General features: G+C 55.7%; 1 protein-coding gene across 7 annotated transcripts in view; it reads right to left on the bottom strand.

The window, feature by feature from the left end:
* The window catches only part of CACNA1C (calcium voltage-gated channel subunit alpha1 C), a 462,078-nt gene that overhangs the window by 244,121 nt on the left and 199,923 nt on the right, over positions 1-18,034 (bottom strand). The gene's annotated exons all lie outside the window — the stretch shown is intronic.

Here is an 18,034-nt window from a genome sequence, read left to right as displayed (position 1 = left end):
ATAAAAGAGCAAGACCCAACTATTTTCTGTTTATACAAGAAATTCATTTCAAATACAAAGACACAAATGGGTTAAACATAAAAGTATGGGGAAAGATATACAATGCTAACATGAATTAAAAAAAAAAAAGAAAAACTAGAGCAGCTATATTAATATCAGGAAATGCAGAGCTCGGAGCAAAAACTACACCACGGAGAAAGAAGGTATTTTTCATAACAACAAGGGGTCAGTTCTTCCAGGGCATGTAACAATCACACTGTTTACACACCTTTAACAGAGCCTCAAAATACACAAGGCAAAAAAATGCTTTTACTAAAAAAAGAAATTGGCAAACTGACTCTAAAATTCATATGGAAATGCAAAAGACCTAGAATAATCCAAACGACTTTGATTAAAAAAAGAAATAAGCTACCCTTTGGGTAACTGATACACTTGATTTCAAGACTTATCATAAAGCTATAATAATCAAAACAGTGTGTTCTTGGTGTAAAGACAGGCAAACGGGTCCATGGAAGAGAACAGAGGAGCCAGAAATAAATCCACACATAGATGGAGACTGTTTCTGACAAATATGAGAGACAAAATATTTTTGCCAGATGAGAGAGAACATATTTGCACAGCACATATCTAATTAAGAACTAGTTTCTGGGACAGGGTGCTCAGGGCTGGTGCACTGGGATGACCCTGAGGGATGGGATGGGGAGGGTGGTGGAAGGAGGGTTCAGGATGGGGAACACATGTACACCCATGGCTGATTCATACCAATGTATGGCAAAAATCACTACAGTATTGTAAAGTAATTAGCCTCCAATTAAATTAATTTTTAAAGAAAAGAAAAAAAAAAGAACTATTCTCTGGAACATACAAAGATCTCTCAAAATGCAGTATTAGGAAATCAACTCAACTGCAAAATGGACAGAAGTTATGAACAGACATTTCACCAGAGAAGATGCATGGCTTGCAGGTAAGCACACGAAAGGTGCTCAGCGTCACTAGCCGTTGTTGCTCAGTCATGTCCGACTCTGCGACCCTCTCCCCCAGTGGAATGCAGCGCTGGTGGCTTCCCTGTCCTTCACTATCTCCCAGAGTTTGCTCAAACTCATGTCTGTTGAGTTGATGACACTGTCCAACCGTCTCATCCTCTGTTGCTCCCTTATCCTTCTGCTCTCAATCTTTCCCAGCATCAGGGACTTCGCCAACGAGTATACTATGCTGGGGTGTAGAGGTGGGAATGTCTTCATCCCCTTATCAGCCTGGTTACAGGGACCTCATATGTTTTCTCAATATATTCCATGGGTCCCCTTCTCCTCTTGGCCTGACCTGGGAGAAAGGCCGCTACCCAGCTGGACTGAGGCGGCTACCTTCCCATGGATAGTGTACAGAGAGCTGGGGGGTCTGAGAGCAAAAGGACCTGGTTTTCTGGGTTCCTGGATACAAGCTCCATGAGTGGGTGCAGGTTCTGCAAGCAGACGGAGGCGGCGGGTCGAGGGTGGGTCTGAGACTGTGGGGGCTTCGGGTTGGTGTGGAATCGGTACGGAGCCGTCTGTGAGCTGGCGGAGAGGGTGGGGTCCTGGAGGAAGCTGGGGCAGACGGGTCCAGGGGCAATCATGTGGGCGTGAATCTTCTGGGAGGTCATAGCCTGCAAGACACTTCCCTCTCAGGGTCATGGTGAGGAGCCAGGGATGAACGCAGACAGACACACAGCACTGTCCCGACACACAGGCGGTGGCACAAATAGGGAAAGGAGAGGAAAACTGTCTTTTCTGGGCTTCCGCTGCTGCCACCTGCTAACTGGCAGGACCACGATTACATACCAAAGGCACCGCAGCAACTAATTTCCAAGCAGATCAAAATAAATCAGAAAACAAAACCTTTCTGACAGCAGAGAAACGTGGTAACGTGTTAAGAGGTAATTACAGTCTTTCCCCTTGTTTCACCGTGTTTTTGCTGCCATGAGTGCAGGCGCTGAATTGCAGCCATCACTCCAGGTTGAGGGGCACGAGTCGGCCGGCTGAAGGCACCATGCTGGGGCTGGATGGGCCAGTGAGCCAGCCACCTGGGGACCCACCTTCCGACGGAGGCATCGGTCCTGTGCCTGATGCTGGGCACTGGGGAGCCGCAGCCCAGCCCAGCCCAGCCCAGCCCAGCCCAGAAGCCCCATGCCGGCCATCTATGGACTCTTCCCCACCTGTTGCTCCTTTGGAGCGAAACATGGCCCCTTGCTCCATCCATGGTCTGGGGTGGGGGGAGAACACAGCCTGGGAATCAGAGCCGGTTTGACCTCTGCTCCTAGTTTAGCAGCCTGAAATAGAGTGGAGCTCCTGGGCCTTTGTCTCCCTATTTGAAAACGGGACATACAGGTGCCTACCTTATGCAGCCATGGTGAGAACTGGAATCATCACCACGCTGAGATATCACCTTGCACCTGTCAGAAGGGCCATCACCAAAGGAACAAAAATAACGAATGTTGGGGAGGATGCGAAGAAATGGGAACTCTCGTACACGGACGGTGGGAATGCATATTGGCAGAGCCACTGTAGAGAAGAGTTTAGAGATTCCTCAGAAAAACTAAAAATAGAGCTACTGTATGATCCAGCAACCCCACTCCTGGGTGTATGTCAGAATAAAATGAAAACAATAATTTAAAAAGATACATGCACCTCAATGTTCATAGCAGTACTATTTATAATAACAAAATACGGAAATGACCTAAGTGTCCTTCAGCAGGTGAATGGATAAAGAAGATGTGTACATATATACGCGATGGAATATTACTCAGCCATAAAAAGGAATGAAACTTTGTCATTTGCAACAACACGGATGGACCTGGGTGTATTTAGTAAAGTAAGTCAGACTGAGAAAAACAAATACTGCACGATATCACTTCTATGTGGAATCTAAAAAAAAACCAAAACAGATGAAGGAGTATAACAAAACAGAAACAGACTCACAGAAATAGAGAACAAACCTGTGGTTCCCAAAGGGAGAGGGAAGGGGGAGGGGCAAGATGGGGGCATGGGATTAGGAGATGTAAATAGAGGGGGCTTCCCTGGCAGCCCAGCGGTGAGGACTCTGCACTCTCACTGTAGGGGTTGTGGGTTCGATCCCTGGTCAGGGAACGAAGATCCCGCATGCCATAGGTGTGGGAAAAAATAAAATATTGTCTTATAATAACTTTAAATGGAGTACAATCTATGAAATGTTGAGCCCCTGTGTTACATACCTGAAGCTAAAATAATACTGTAAATCAGCCATACTTAAAAAAAGGAGAGAAACCAGGCATGTGAGACGCCCGCCCCTGGCGAGGGTCGTCGTGTCCATCCCTACCGACCCCTGGCGAGGGTCATCGTGTCCATCCTTACTGACCCCTGGCGAGGGTCGTCGTGTCCATCCCTACCGACCCCTGGCGAGGGTCGTCGTGTCCATCCCTACTGACCCCTGGCGAGGGTCGTCGTGTCCATCCCTACCGACCCCTGGCGAGGGTCATCGTGTCCATCCTTACTGACCCCTGGCGAGGGTCGTAGTGTCCATCCCTGCCGACCCCTGGTGAGGGTCATCGTGTCCATCCTTACTGACCCCTGGCGAGGGTCGTCGTGTCCATCCCTACCGACCCCTGGTGAGGGTCATCGTGTCCATCCCTACTGATCTCACAGATTTCTCCGGTCTGCACCGAGCCCTCTAACCCCACCCGGATGAGGACGCAGGAGGTGCAGGTGGCTGGCGCGAATGGGGCCTGTCTCAGGGAGGCAAAGAAGCCCCTGCCTTTTCCAAAGCCGCCGCCTCTGTCACCTGGCGGGAACGCCCACAGCTCGGCAGAATCGGCAGAGACTTCACAGCTGAGCGGATGAAGCGAATGGGCTGAGGGGTGCCACCTCTAGATGTCTGCCCGGTGTCCAGGTTAGAAACTTGTTCTGCGGGGAGGAGAAGGAGCACAGGGCCTTGGAGCATCCGCTCACCGGTCCAGCCCCGTCCAGGGCCAAGACACCTCCTGCTGCCGGAAGCCTCCATAAACTCACGTCCCTCGCGCTGGGAGTCCATCAGCACCTGCCTGCCCCGTGCTGACTGGGGTCAAGGACGGAGCCTGCACACTTGGGCTGCCCAGGCCCTGGTGCCCAGGGGGGCATCTCCTTGCCGCCCGCCACCCTGACCGCCCACACCCGCTTTTAGTCTGGAAGCCCACCCTGCTTTGGGCTTTCCAAAAGGAGCATCTGGAGCGCCCCCAGGCACAGCAGGACCCATTCCAGCCGGTGTCCCTGTCCCCAGCATTTCTACCTTCTGTCCTGTCCCCAGCCACTCAGAACCTGCCCAGCTCCTGCCAGGACCCAGACAAACCACAGTGGGCGGGGGGTGGGGGGTGTTCCATGAGCATTTCCACCACAGACCCCATCTGCTGCAGCCAAAGACGGCCTCACATATTGACCACCAGCTCTGCTCTCACCCAGGGCTGGGGAACAATGTTCTCGGGATCCTCAGGCCCTGAGACAAGACCCAGTTCTGGGGCAGGAAATCAGCCGAGGCAGCAAAGTGAACGGAGAGGCTGGGCTCACCTCAGTCACTGGAAGGAGGGACTTTCTTTGATTAACTCTGAACAACACCAGTAACATGTAATGGTTATTATGATGATGGTTGTTATCAGAAATTCCTGGGCTCTTTGCAGGGGCCAGGATCTATCCTAAGCTCGTAACACGCCTCAGCTCACATGACTCTTCCATCAACTCTTGGAGGTGGAGCCATCGTCCCCAACCTGCCCAAGGTCACATGACTAGGAGGTGGCAGGGCCGGGTGCCTAGGCAGGCAGGCTGGCCACCCCCCAGGACACAGCCCCTCCCCAGGCCTTCCATCCGTGTCCACCTTTGCTATCGCCTCCGGAGCTCAGCCCTCCCTCCCCTGCAGGTTTGTACCCTCAGTGCTGCTGGGGGTGTATGTCTACCTGCCACACGGGCACCCTGGGGAGCTCCGTGCACAGCCCTCCATGGTCTGAGCTTCCTCTGCTGAGTGACTCCGAGGAGTCTACCTTCTTCCTCTGGTTTTACTTCAATCTGACTCCCAGATAAAGAGCAAGGCCTCCCCCTAGTTCTGAAAGAAATGCCCATGTGCCCAGGGGTCCCAGCTGATTCTGCCCCAGCCCCTCAAGGAGCTGCCTGGCTGCAAACAGAGCCAGCCTTCAGAGCCACAGCTTTCCCCATCATTTTTATCTCTTCCCATAATGTCATCATGGGCTCCTGGGTCCCCACTTCGAGCTACTGATGTTTAGATTGAGATGATCAAAGTCATCTGGGTAAATAACCCTCGGCAGTTAAGCTCCGAGTTAACAGGGCAAGGTGCCATGGAGACTTTCTCCTTCCAGCAGGGACAGAATCAGTTTCTACATAACACAAGCAATTTCTTGTCCCGTGTCAGTCTGACTTATTTGTGAATCGATTCCTCATCGCTGTGGACTTATTTGATTCAGGTCCTGGGCCCCGTAGAACAGATAAATATGGCTGTACCTCTGTTTCCGGGAAAGACAGAGGCCAAGAGAGCAGCCACAGCCCCGGCCCTGCCATCTCTCAGGCGTTGGACATGCGTTATAATAACCACATATTGGGAGAAACGAGAGGTTGACAGCCTCGGAGTGGACACCCCCTGCAAATCCAGCTGCGCACATTTCTGTAACTCCAGGCTCTAGGGAGAACACCGCTAGTGGAGCCTTCCTCCGTGGTCTTGCGTGCGTGTGTGCGCCAAATCACTTCAGTTGTATCTGACTCTTTGCGACCCCATGGACTGGGGCCTGCCAGGCTCCTCTGTCCATGGGATTTCCCAGGCAAGAATATTGGAGTGGGTTGCCATGTCCTCCTCCAGGGGATCTTCCTGACCCAGGGATCAAACCCACACCTCTTACTTCTGCATTGGCAGGTGGGTTCTTTACCGCTAGCGCCACCTGGGAAGCCCCCTCTGTGTTCCAAAGAGAGTGTTAAAGCACAGATGTGAATCCAGGGGAAAAGGCAATTGTGGGGTGGGGTCTGACATTCCTGCGGAGGCTGAGGATCTGCAGCATAGAGCAGGTAAGGCTGGAGCCACACGTGGGGAGACCCAGTCTGCACTTCTAGCAGGCAGACCCATTGAAGGTTTCCTGACGAAAGATGCATCTGGGGGATGCTGGAGTCCCTTGGTGGCCTTGGGATACCTCAGAGCCCCAGGAGGAGGCCCCAGAGCCCCAGGAGGAGGCTCTGCCCAGGAGCTGCCTGGGGATAACTTTTACTGCTCCTTCAGGGCTGGATAGCGCACGGCCCACACTCTAACCCACACCCACTCCCAGCCCTCATATCAGTGTCCCCAGGTGAACACAATGACTGTCCACATCTGCAGATCAGGACACTGGGGAACTGGCACCCGGCTAGTGGGCGGCACTAGCAGCCCTGACCTCAGGGCTGGGCTCGAGGCCCGAAGCCTCACTGCCTCGGGGGGGAGCCTCTCCGGGGCCCCTCCCAAGGCCCGAGCTGTCTCCAGGTCTGTTGTGTGCCAGAAGGAAAATACCAGCTCCGGGGCTGCGCCTTGGACTTGGACCCACAGACATTTTTCCATTCGGGACAGAACTGGGAATGAGAAGCAAGAGCAGAGGGAAACTTGCATTTCACCCAAATGGGCTCTGGAAGCACACACTGGATTCCACACGCCACCTGCCCGGGCACTTCCAGCTACCCAAGAGGTCAGACAGCGTCCACTGAGATGCTGTGTCCTCGGGGGTCCTCGTTGTCGTCCTGGAGAGCTGGCTCCAGGTCACCAGCCCTTGGGAGCTGGAGACCACTCTGTCCCTGTCATCTACACCAGTTGGGGCCTGGCCAGTGAGAGGTGACCACAGGAAGCTGCTAAGGACTCCATGCGCCACCCCCTAACCAGGGCCACTCAGACCCCACGGCCTCAGGAGGGTGGACGAGGTCGGCCGTTAGCTGAAGGACACCGCTGATTCCTGATTGAGCTGGGCTGCGGGGCTGGTCTTCCACCAGGGATACTGTGTCATCACCTGTCGAGAGCCTGTGGTCTCATGGAGCCAGGCCGGCCCCACTTTCTCTCGCTGGAGAGCTAGGACATCTTGTCAGCCTCGACGTGTCCACCCTGTTCTATAAAGTGCAGGACGCATGGGGCTGTCCCATCCCCGCCCTCAGAGAGCTGACATTTCAGAGAAAGGACGCGTGGGGCGCATTGCAGAGTTCTGTTACGGTTTATCTTATAAGCATAAGATGTGCTCATCTTGGGGACAGAATAATCTGGAAGTGGGTGCCCTCTGTGAGCACCCCTTCTCAGGAAGAGCTTCCAGAGTTGGCTACGTGGACTGGACTGACGTGACAATGGGGCTCTTGCTCCCTGCTGACCCCTCCTCTCCCTGCTCTGCTCCCGGACTGAGGCCTGTGGACCGAGTCTCCCCGACTGCAGGGGTCTGGTTGGTTTGGCCAGTGAAGAAGGAAAGCGAAGTGGGGGCCCTTTTTCCCAGGCCCACCAGATGAGGTCCCAGTCCTGGGGTAGTCACACCCCTGCACGGCCAGTGTCCAGTCCATAGCGGCCCCGGGTCTCCGGGAACAGGACTTCCCCTTAGGCCCAGGTGGTAACAGCCCCCTCTATTGCTGGTCCCTGTGTAAACAGCCCCTCAGTGAAGCCTTTTCAGCAGAATCATTGGTGTGGTTCCATCTGCCATGGTGATGTATGATCCTTAGAGCTGAAGAAGGTTTACGGAGAAAGTAGTGCTTCAGGGGCTAGAGGTTGAGTCCGGGAGCCTAAGGGCGGTTGGGTCCACACCCATCCAAACAGGCAACCTTTCTCCCTTTCCAAATTCCCACAAGTCAGCTGGTTTCCATTGTCCATAGGACTGTGTGTGACCTTGTATCCAGAACCCAGGGCCCCTGATTCTCTACCCCCCAGTCTCAGTCATCGGCTTTACTCTCTGTCGATAGAAAACAGACGGCTTCTGCAAGCTGACCGGGTACATCTCCTCTAGCACGCATGTGGAGAGGATTTAGGCAGGCTCGGCCCGAGCATCCCCTTCGGGCAGACAATAGATCAAGCACTAAGCCTGTTCCTGCTCTGGGATCCATATTCTTTCCTCGCCTCCACGGACCGCCTTCTACACATTCAAGTCCCCACTCACAGCTCACCCTCCCGAGTAGATGTGGAGGCTCCTTGTAACTGACAGTGTTTTGACCAAGTATGAGTATTTAATCCTCTGCCCATGATGCCCCCTCCCCACGAGGCTGGGGCAGGATGGGGGTGCAGAGTGGGGAGTCCTGGGCACCTGGCCCCACAAGGAGACAGCCTCATCCCACTTGGACCACTCAGCTCTCCCAGGGCTTCAGCGCCTCCTGGTCCACTTGTGGAAGGAATGCTGGCCCAGGCAATAGAATCAAGGTTAACTGGGACAGAGAGAACCTCTCGTTCTTCCCCCGCCTGTTCTGGGACTCAAGCATCCTCAGCAGATGGTGTTTCCAGCCCTGTCTCCCTGGGAAACATACTCTAGCGCCTAGCAACCTCCAGCCCAACGCCCGCCCAGATGCTCCTGCTCTAGGTGCCCAAGCCCCCCCTCCAGGCACAGCTCTTCCTGGAGGAGGCCTTGCAGGGCCCAGCATGGGCCCCAGCAGCCCCCCAAGAGCCCCCAGCCTCCCACTGACAGTACAGATCTGGGCCCCCGCTGACACGTCCACAACCCCCAGCCTGCCGGGAGCATTTCCTCTCAGCCACCTCCAAACTTCCCTGTCTTAAAAAGAAACAATTGTCTGAAGCCCAGGGAATGAATCCACGAAATCCCCTAGAACAAAAGCAGCTGGCCCGGCCCCGGGTAGTCGATCAACAAACGAGGCGGAGCGGCGCCTCCTCTGCCCCCGGCACTCTGATCCTGCCAGTGACCCCGGTCTCGGGGCTCCTTGCCTGCTCCTGCCAGACCCTGTGAGCCTGGGCTGTCCTCAGTGGGACCCAGTGGTCACCCACACGGTCCTCTCTCTTTTAGGACCACCTGACGCAAAGTTTCCAAAGCAAGTCAGGCCCGACGTCAGCTGAAAACAAAGTGACCTCTTGCAAAAGGCACGGCTGTTCAGCGTGATTCTGGGAGAGAATCAAAGCCCTAAAAATCTGCGTCTTGGACGACCACGGGGAAAAATCCCCGTTCCCCGTCTCTGCATTTTACGTGCAATCGATCCTGAGCAGAGTCAGATGTTTGGCGGGAGCCCCGGGAACAAAAGAACAGTCGGAGACACAGGCTGGAGGCCCGCCAGGCGGCAAGATTTCCCAAGAACCTCGGAGGGGCCCCTCCCGGCTTCGGGGAAGGGAGGAAGGAATTCAGCCTGGCCCCTCCCCAGCCACCCGGCTCAACCCGGGCCGGCCCCTTCTTGGGAGCAGATCCCATCCGAGATGAAAGATGAATTTTCTCCCTCCTCAGGGGCCCTATCGAGTCAGGACTAAGTTGGGGTCCTTTCTTGGAACCTGAGTTTTCCGTCTGTGAAAAGGGCGTGAAGCTTCCTCTCCCATGGGCTTTCCTGAGGGATCCAGGGCGCCATGGACGGTGTATCCAGCCAGGGCCCAGCTGCTTCCTCTTTGCCCAGCCCTGCCACATCTGGTGCCACAGGCACTGAGATCAGCTGGGCTCCTAGCTGTGTGACCCCGGGCAAGCCACTTAGCCTCTCTGGTCCTCACTCCGTTCACATTTAAAATGGGGACAAGGACTGTGTGTACCTGATGTGTGTGCTAGAGGGATTAAAGGAAGGTCTCCCCTCTTGGATGAGCATTTATTGGGCGCCGACTGGGGGCCCAGGGGTCACAGTGGTTTAAACACCCCAGCGGTGCACCCATCGGGGTGAACAGTGGGTAAGCGGATCCCACCCCGCTCATCTCAGGGGAACGTCACGCTAGTCAATCAAAACCCACATGGAGTCAGAGCAACGGAGCTTTGAGGAGGAAAGGAAAGGAGGGTCCTCACACCTGATGCCCGTTCAATAAACAGCCGATGTTCTCGTTTTGTTGTCAGAAACTGGGCGGTGGAGTGTTATCCTTTGGTTTACAGAAGAGTGAGAGAAACCAACCCAGAACAGCTGAGCATGGGTGCCTGGCTTGTGTGGGCTTTGAACCCGGGCCTGCCAGCCCCAGAGACCTACCCTTTCCCCTGGAACCCATAGCCCATGCATGTGCCACTGAGTGGAAACCCCCTCACCAGACCCTCATGGCCTCCCTAGAGACCCCTCTACCCTCTGTTTCCCAAACACAGGGAGACGGAGGCCAAGGTCATCCCCTCCCACCAGGCTCGTCTGTGTGCACCATGCCAGGAAACCACTGTGCCATCCCGGCTCCTGCGGCCAGAAAGGGAGCAGCTGCTCAAACACATCACGCCAGCCAGCCCAGGCCTGCTGGCCCGGTGGGTCCCACTGTCCACATTTCAGGTGAGCCCCGGGCACATGAGGGGCCCAAGAAGGAGCAGGGCAGTTGGTGTTCGAGGCCCCTGGCCGCCCTGGATGCATGCGCATGGCCGTTTTCCTTCCAGGGCATGGCCAGGTGCTGGGAGCCCCACGTGGGTAATGCGGCCACACGCCCCGACACCCGTCTTCCCAGCAGAGCCTCCGAAGCCAGCAAGTCCTGGAGCACAGTCTGGAGACAGAGGGAGGGAAAGAGTGAGGCAGCGTGGGGAAACAAGGGCTCGGGGCCGGCAGAATGCACTTGCCTAGTGACATGCACGTGGCTGTCCGCATGTAGCCCGCGCTCCCTGGGCTCTTGGTGGTGGGAAGGAGGTGTTCCTCTGTGTCCACAGAGCCCGAGGACCAGGCGCGCGTTTCATCAGACAGTGGAGCCTCAGTGTGGGTGTTCTGATGTCAGTACTGCGTGGAGGGGGCAGGGGTGCAGAGATAAACAACACAGACCCTTCACAGACCCACTGGGAGCCAGAGGACCACGGAGAAATGCACAACGCCCGAGCTGGAGGCTCGCCTGCACCCTTTCCGTGGGAGATGGAGGTCCAGGGTGCCCAGTGTCTCCTTTTCGCAGGCCCGTCCCCTGCCCCTCAGGGTGGTGCTCCTGAGTCTCCCACAGATAAAAGGTGCTGGAGGAAGTACCGCCTCCCCCGTGGCAGCTGCAGGAATGCGCCCTGGAGTGCCCTCTACAGCCACAGAAGACAGAGATAGGCCAAGTCCTTGCAGAGAAAGGACAGAGTATATCCTTGGCCCTGCTGACCTTCTCCTCGACAGGCAGCAAGGGAGCTGGGGGGAGACATGGCACAAGACAGAGGGGCTCCTCCTGCCTTGGCTGGGATGGACAGTAAGCACTTATGGGCTCAGAGAGGCCAGGCCTGGGTGTGCACAGGAAACAGGAGCGAAACGGTGCCTGCAAGTTCTGAACCGCCAGCCCAGGCATGGGCCGGGGCGTCTCACCAGGAGAGGCAGGTCCCCAGGACTCAGGACCAAGGGCCTCTAGTGCGTCTGCTGGGACCTTGATCCTCAAACTCACTGTCCCTGTTGCTCAGTTTACAGGTGACCTGACTCATTTGAAAAGACCCTGATGCTGGGAAAGATTGAAGGCAGGAGGAGAAGGGGACGACAGAGGATGGCATCACCGACTCAATGGACATGAGTTTGGGTGGGCTCCGGGAGTTTGTGTTCGACAGGGAGGCCTGGCGTGCTGCAGCTCATGGGGTCACAAAGAGTCGGACACGACTAAAGCGACTGAATTGAACTGAACTGAGGGTAGGAATGACCTCAGCTCATCAGTCAAGCAGGCCGGAGCTGATCTTGAAGGAGAAATCCAGGGGCTCAAGTCACGATCAAGAAAAAGGTCCACTGGGACAGTTGGAGGACAGGGGTTTGCAGAGAACAAAAGGGACGAATGTGGGTTTAGGCAGAACAGAGGAAACGGCTCGGGGCAGGGCGGGGCGACTGGCAGACGGGGAACACTTCGGTCAGAGCAAAGCCAATAAGGCACCAGACTTTTAAGACAGTTATTTCTTGAGGAAGCACCGGCTGCCAAGGAATCAATGTCCCATCCGCTGGGATAGCTGGGTTGCCAAGAGGGCTGGGTGACCTCGGGCTGCCAATCACCCTCCAGATGGCCCTGGCAACGAAAGCCCGTGTGGAGGAGGGGCAGGAACAGGAGGGACCCGGTGCACGCGGCCATCTCTGGGCCAGCGTTTGGGAAGAGGCGCTGCTTGGCGCGGCTGCAGGGTTAAGCGATTCGCCCCAGGCGGCTTCTGGCTCTGGCGGGTCACGTGACCCCCGGGGCGCTCGGCTCCCTCCCGTGTCTGTGAGCGGAGAGGACTGGACGGGATGCACTGTCAGTACAGACGTTCCACAGTCCTAATCAGGGCCTCTGACCTGCCAACTCCGTCTCTCCAGATGACTGCAGTCACCTGAAGCCAGGCCCAGGGGAGCGGCGGGGACAGAGGACGAGTCTGAGAAAATCGGAGCCGGGATCCTCTCCCGAAGACTGCCTGGGGCCCCTGCAGAGGCAGCCCCCCCTTCAGAGACACCAGGTCCCTGGCTCTGACATCTAACCCTGGCAAACCCTTGCCCTCCTGCCCTTTCCGTGTCAGAAGGGAGGCTTTGAGCGCCAGTCCCCGCTGCCCACGAGGGAGCCCCAGGGTAGAGTGGATGCCTTGCTGCTTTTGGGTTTAAGCCCAGGCTTGAGGCTGGTCTGGGCTCCCCTCTCTTTTGTCATCTGATCGGGGCAGGGCTGCAGAGCTGCAGCTGGTTTCTTTTCCTCTCCCCTCCTAGGTCATTTTCTGCTCTCTCTGCTCCAGGTTGGCCCTCTTGCCATCTCCACGTCTCTGTTTGGATGTCTCCACTGGCACCTAGTCCAAACCCTACCTAAACTCCCCACGGCCTCCGGCCCTCTCCTGCCCACTCAGGTACCTGCCTCCCAGCTGCTCAGGGTACCCAGACCTAATGTCCACCTTCATCAGTAAGTGGCTTCCGAGGAGCTTCTGAACACTGACCCACCTGCACCCTGTCCTGGGATGCCCCTGGGTCTCCTCCACCACCAGATGGACGCGCTCTGACTCTGACACTGCGGGCTCCGATCTGCAAGGATGGCGTTGGAGCCACCCACCTGCCACCGACACCCCTGCCCCCACCCTAGAGCTCAACCTATGTCCCAGACGCCCACCCCTCAGGACCAGAGATACAGGTGTTGCTATGGTAACTGCAGGTCCGGGTCTTCACCCCAACAGGTCACTGTCCTAAGCTCCCCCAGGGAGGAGCAGACTGGGGGACTCGGAAGCACAGCAGGCGAAGTGGAAGGGTGTCAAGCTCTGCCAACACAGCAGCTGGCCGTGACGTGTGGCCCATGCTCATGCTGTGGCTTCTGGAGTCAAAGAAAGGCCGCGGGGAGTGACTGGGAGGCCCAGCTGCTGGTCACGTCCATGGAACCTCAGGGCGGAGGGCAGGGTGGGGCACTTTGCCCTCGTCTCAGAGTGGCTGACCCCCCGCTTAAGCATTCACACTGGTGACCGCCATGCTGCACGGACTCCAGGCCTGGCCTGTGGCCTCTGGACACAAGCAGGCCACCTCCTATGCGGTGCTGGGCCGTCTACACCCCTGCCCCAGGCTGTGTCAGCCACGTGCTGTCCCGTCGGGCACAGGCACCCAGCACAGCGGGGTCAGCGTTTCCCTCTGGGCGGGGTGAGGTTGCTAGACCAGTACCACTGAGGACTGAAGGATGCCATCTTTCCTGGACACAGGGTGCATCCTGAGGAAGGAGGACCCTCTGAGTGTGACTGTGAGAAAACCTGAGAAAGCCAGAATTAAACTTACAGTGCCGTTACTTAGGATTTTTCCACCAATTTTTTAAAAAAGGCCTAAATTGAACAATTGTTAATGATAAAAATTTTAATGAGTACAGTTCTTGCTCTAATTATATATGAAGTCACACACTTGGACCTGAGGCAACTCTTAACCCAACACTGCCAGGCCCCCAAACATCTCCTCCCGCCCGGAGACTTTGGAAAATTCCATCCTGCTTTCATCCAGCTCTTCAGAGCAACTTCTGGGCCTTAGCCACGAACTCCTAAGGTTTGAGGGGATTCTTTTAGGACAAAGGTATTAATTTTCCTCGCTAGTGTTTTCAATTCGCTCAGAGACATCTTAAGGACCCAGTTCGTATCTGAATGAAGAAGTGGCTTCCGGCTGGTCTCAGAGGTCAGTTTAAGGACATAGTCACAAGCTCTGTTACATGGAAATGGTTATGTTGACAGAAAGTTGTTTTCATGTCAATATTTAGGGATTATCCTACTATCGAAGTTTTTTTATTGCAGAATTCTGATCTGAGGATTATAAATATAGTAGAAAAAGAAACAGGGCTTCCCTGGTGGCTCAGTGGTAAAGAACTCACCTGTCAGGACAGGAGATGCCTGTTTGACCCCTGGGTTGGGAAGGTCCCCTGGAGAAGGAAATGGCAACCCACTCCAGTATTCTTGCCTGGGAAACCCCATCACAGAGGAGCCTGGTGGGCTACAGTCCACGGGTCTCAAAGAGTCAGACAGGACTTAGCAAATGAACAACAACACAAACTCTAGGGCGGTGAGGAAAACCTGGGGGGCTCCTCAGAACAAATGACGGAGGTCCCCCCGGGGGAGGGATGTTAGCCTGCCGTCAGGAAGAGTCCCAACACGTGCAGCTTTAAGAGAGTCCCAGGTGATTTTCAACATTATTAGTTTAAGACCACATTTTGAAAACAGCTGCTTGAAAGCTACCTTTTGGCATCTTTGTGGCCCCTAAAAAAATTTTTCCCCTTCATATGGAAAAGAACAAACAAGAAAGTAAAGGAGATACTGAGCTGTCTGATTCCCCCAGGCCCCCGTAGAACAGTCCCGGTAGAAGCCATCATTAGCCGTTGGCAATCACGCTCAGGCACTAGTGTAAAACCATCTTCCCCACTGAGTTCTGGGACTTAAAAGCAGGCACAAGCTAATTTATGTTGAATTCGTAACATTATTAATCCATCTCCCAAATCTACTTTCAAAAGGCTTTTGCCTCTATTCCTCTCCTCTGAAAACTTAAAATTTCATTTTAATGAAACAAATCTCACCAGAATTTGATAAAAATATATATATATACAGTGACTTCCTTTTAATTAGAGGGTGCTCATGCAGCTATGGGAGAAGGCAATGGCACCCCACTCCAGTACTCTTGCCTGGACAGAGGAGCCCAGTAGGCTGCGGTCCATGGGGTCGCTAAGAGTCGGATACGATTGAGTGACTTCACTTTCACTTTTCACTTTCATGCATTGGAGAAGGAAATGGCAACCCACTCCAGTGTTCTTGCCTGGAGAATCCCAGGGACGGGGGAGCCTGGTGGGCTGCCCTCTATGGGGTCGCACAGAGTCGGACAAGACTGAAGTAACTTAGCAGCATGCAGCTATAGGGCTTCCCTGTGGTGGCTCTGACGGTAAAGAGCCCGCCTACAATGCAGAAGTCCTGGGTTCGATCCCTGGGTCAGGAAGATCCCCTGGAGGAGGGCAAGGCAACCCACTCCAATACTCTTGCCTGGAGAATCCCATGGACAGAGGAGCCTGGCGGGCTGCAGTTCATGGGGTCACAAAAAGCCGGTCACGACATAGAGACTGAAGGACAACCACAGAGGTGAGACGTCACTCATTCGTGCGGGACAGGGTACCCCAAACCCACTGGGGGATGGGATTTCCTGCAGAGGAACTGGCTCCACCTTCTCTCTTTCCTTGGATCTGATTCTCAGGGGAATCTGAGTGCCATGAACCAGGAGTGCATTTCCATCCAGAGTCCTTGCAGGAGAAGTTTGAGACTGTAATGTTCCCTTGAGCACCATGAAAATGCCGGGTTAGCAGGTCAAGTTTCAAATGGTTTTGCCCAAGAGGAAGTTGGGATGAAGTGGAGGACAGGGAGAGACATGGGGCAGGTGTGGACACAGAAGTTCAAGGCCCTCTTTGCAGTCCTGACAAGCAGGAAACTCTGAAGACCACAGAGCCCTAACCGGCTGTGACCCTCGCTGCCGTGGGAGGAGGGGATGCCAGGGATGGTCACTACACCAGCCTGGGGCCCAGAGCGCCCACACTCCCAGCTGCCTGGTGGACGGTGTGGCCTCAAGGTGACCCCTGGCCACTTCCAGGCCTAGCCCTGAAAAGCCACGACCCACCTCGCTGCACATCCTCTGTCAGGCTGGCCCTGAGTGCCAGCTCCTGGCCACATGCAAGCAGAGCCTCGGCCCCTGAATAACAGAGACAGGAGTCCCCCAGCCCCTGAGTGCACTTCCATGTGGGATCACACAGATCACTGCAATTTCAGGGGTCACGTGATTCAGGAGCGGACAGAGGAGCTGAGGTCCCAGGCTCAGCGGAGAGTTGGACTCAGGGAAAGAGTGCTGTCCACTACTGAAACAGGTGGCGTTCTGGTCCACACACCAGGCAGCACCTCACACCCACCACGGAGTTTCCCGGTCAGCATAGATCCCTACTTCCCACTCTGACCTCTGGGCTTCTCCAGCAGGTGACGACTGGTCATGAGATCAGAATCAAGGGATGGCAGGACAGGAGGGGCTGGGCTCGGCCTGCATCAGCACCCTCACCGCTAGAAGCCCCGGGGGGACCCTCGCCAGGCCTGCATCTCAGCCCTAGTCCTGCAGTGTCTCCTCGTCGTCTCTAGCCAGTGAACTGGAGAGTTTTATCAACCCAAGAACCCCACACTCTCATCAGGGGCCGAGATGTCAGCTTGCACACTTCTTTTCTGAACAGCACAAAGTGAGGCAGGTAATAAAAGCTCAATCAACACTTCAGTCCATCTGATTTGAGTGGTTATTTTCCACATAACCAGGAAAAGTGGATGAAAGGGCTTGTCTGGACAACTAGACACAGGGGGCTGGACTTGGCAAAACGGTTCCAAGAGGACATGGAATTCACATTTAGGGCCAGTGGTGGAGGAAGCGGCTGGTCACTCTTCTCTTTGGTGGAGAAGTGGCTGGTTCTCAAACTTGAATGCACAGGAATCAACGATGCGGTTTATTAAAAATGCAGGTTCTGGGGCTTAACCTCCCTCCCGTATTCTGATCTAGTAGTTCTGGGTGGAACCCAAGAATCTGCATTTGTGACGTCCCTCCTGCCCCCGCCCCAATTCCCACGCAAGTGGCAGGAAACCATGGGGGAGGGGGAGGCCCAAGTCTGTTCTGTCGAACGTCCCATCACAGGACTGTCCACATCTGCTGGAGGGGACGCTGCCCTTGCTCCAAGAGACGAGAGGGGCCAGGTGACCCCTCTGTCTTCTGAAGGCCACCAGTTTGCCGTCACACTCGCACACACTAGGGGGGGCCCGGCTGCCTCAGACCCATCTGCTCCGAGCCCTGACTGAGCAGCCTGCCTCCTGTGACTGGCAGGTCTGCTGGCTCTGCCAGGACCATCTGCACCCAGACCTCCCTTCTCTTCGCTGGCCGGCAGGAGTCTGCTGTGCCCTGGGCCGGCCCTGAGCTGCCTTGAGAACGGGCACCTCTCTGAGCCTCCAGTCTGTGAGCTCACCCTCCCTCTCCACGTCTGGGAAGAGCGGCGGGGGCTGCCGTCCTCATCCATGTTTGCAGATGGCAAACAGAGAGGAGACATGACTTGCACAAGGTCACACAGCAGGTGGGCTGTGACACCAGGGAGGGCAGCCAGGCTGTGCAGCCAAGCTCCTCAGGTAGACACAGAGTCGCAGCCACTCTGACTCAGGCTGTGGCCCCATCAGGACAGAAATGCCTCTGCGGGATCTTCCTCTAGTCGAGGGGGGAAGGAGGGGGACGGTGGTGAAGGGAGGGAGGGAGAGGGAAAGAGAGGGAGGGGGAGGGAGGGGGAAGGGGATGAGGAGGATGAAGAGGGGATGAAAGGAGAGAGGGGCAGGGGGGCAGGGAGTGAAGTGGGGAGGGGTAAAGGGAGGGGGAAGAGGAGAGGAAGGGGGAGGGAGGGAGGGGGAGAGAGGAAGGGGGGAAAGGGAGGGGGGAGAGAGGGAGGGGAAGAGGGGGAGAGGGAGGGGGAGGGGGGAGAGGAAGGGGGAGAGAGGGGGAAAGAGGGGGAGAGGGAGGGGGAGAGGGAGGGGGGAGGG

Source organism: Ovis aries, chromosome 3 (assembly GCF_016772045.2).
Source record: "Ovis aries strain OAR_USU_Benz2616 breed Rambouillet chromosome 3, ARS-UI_Ramb_v3.0, whole genome shotgun sequence".
Taxonomy (NCBI): Eukaryota; Metazoa; Chordata; class Mammalia; order Artiodactyla; family Bovidae; genus Ovis; species Ovis aries.
The sequence above is the reverse complement of the archived record's forward strand: the minus strand, read 5'-3'. Positions and strand labels throughout refer to the sequence as shown.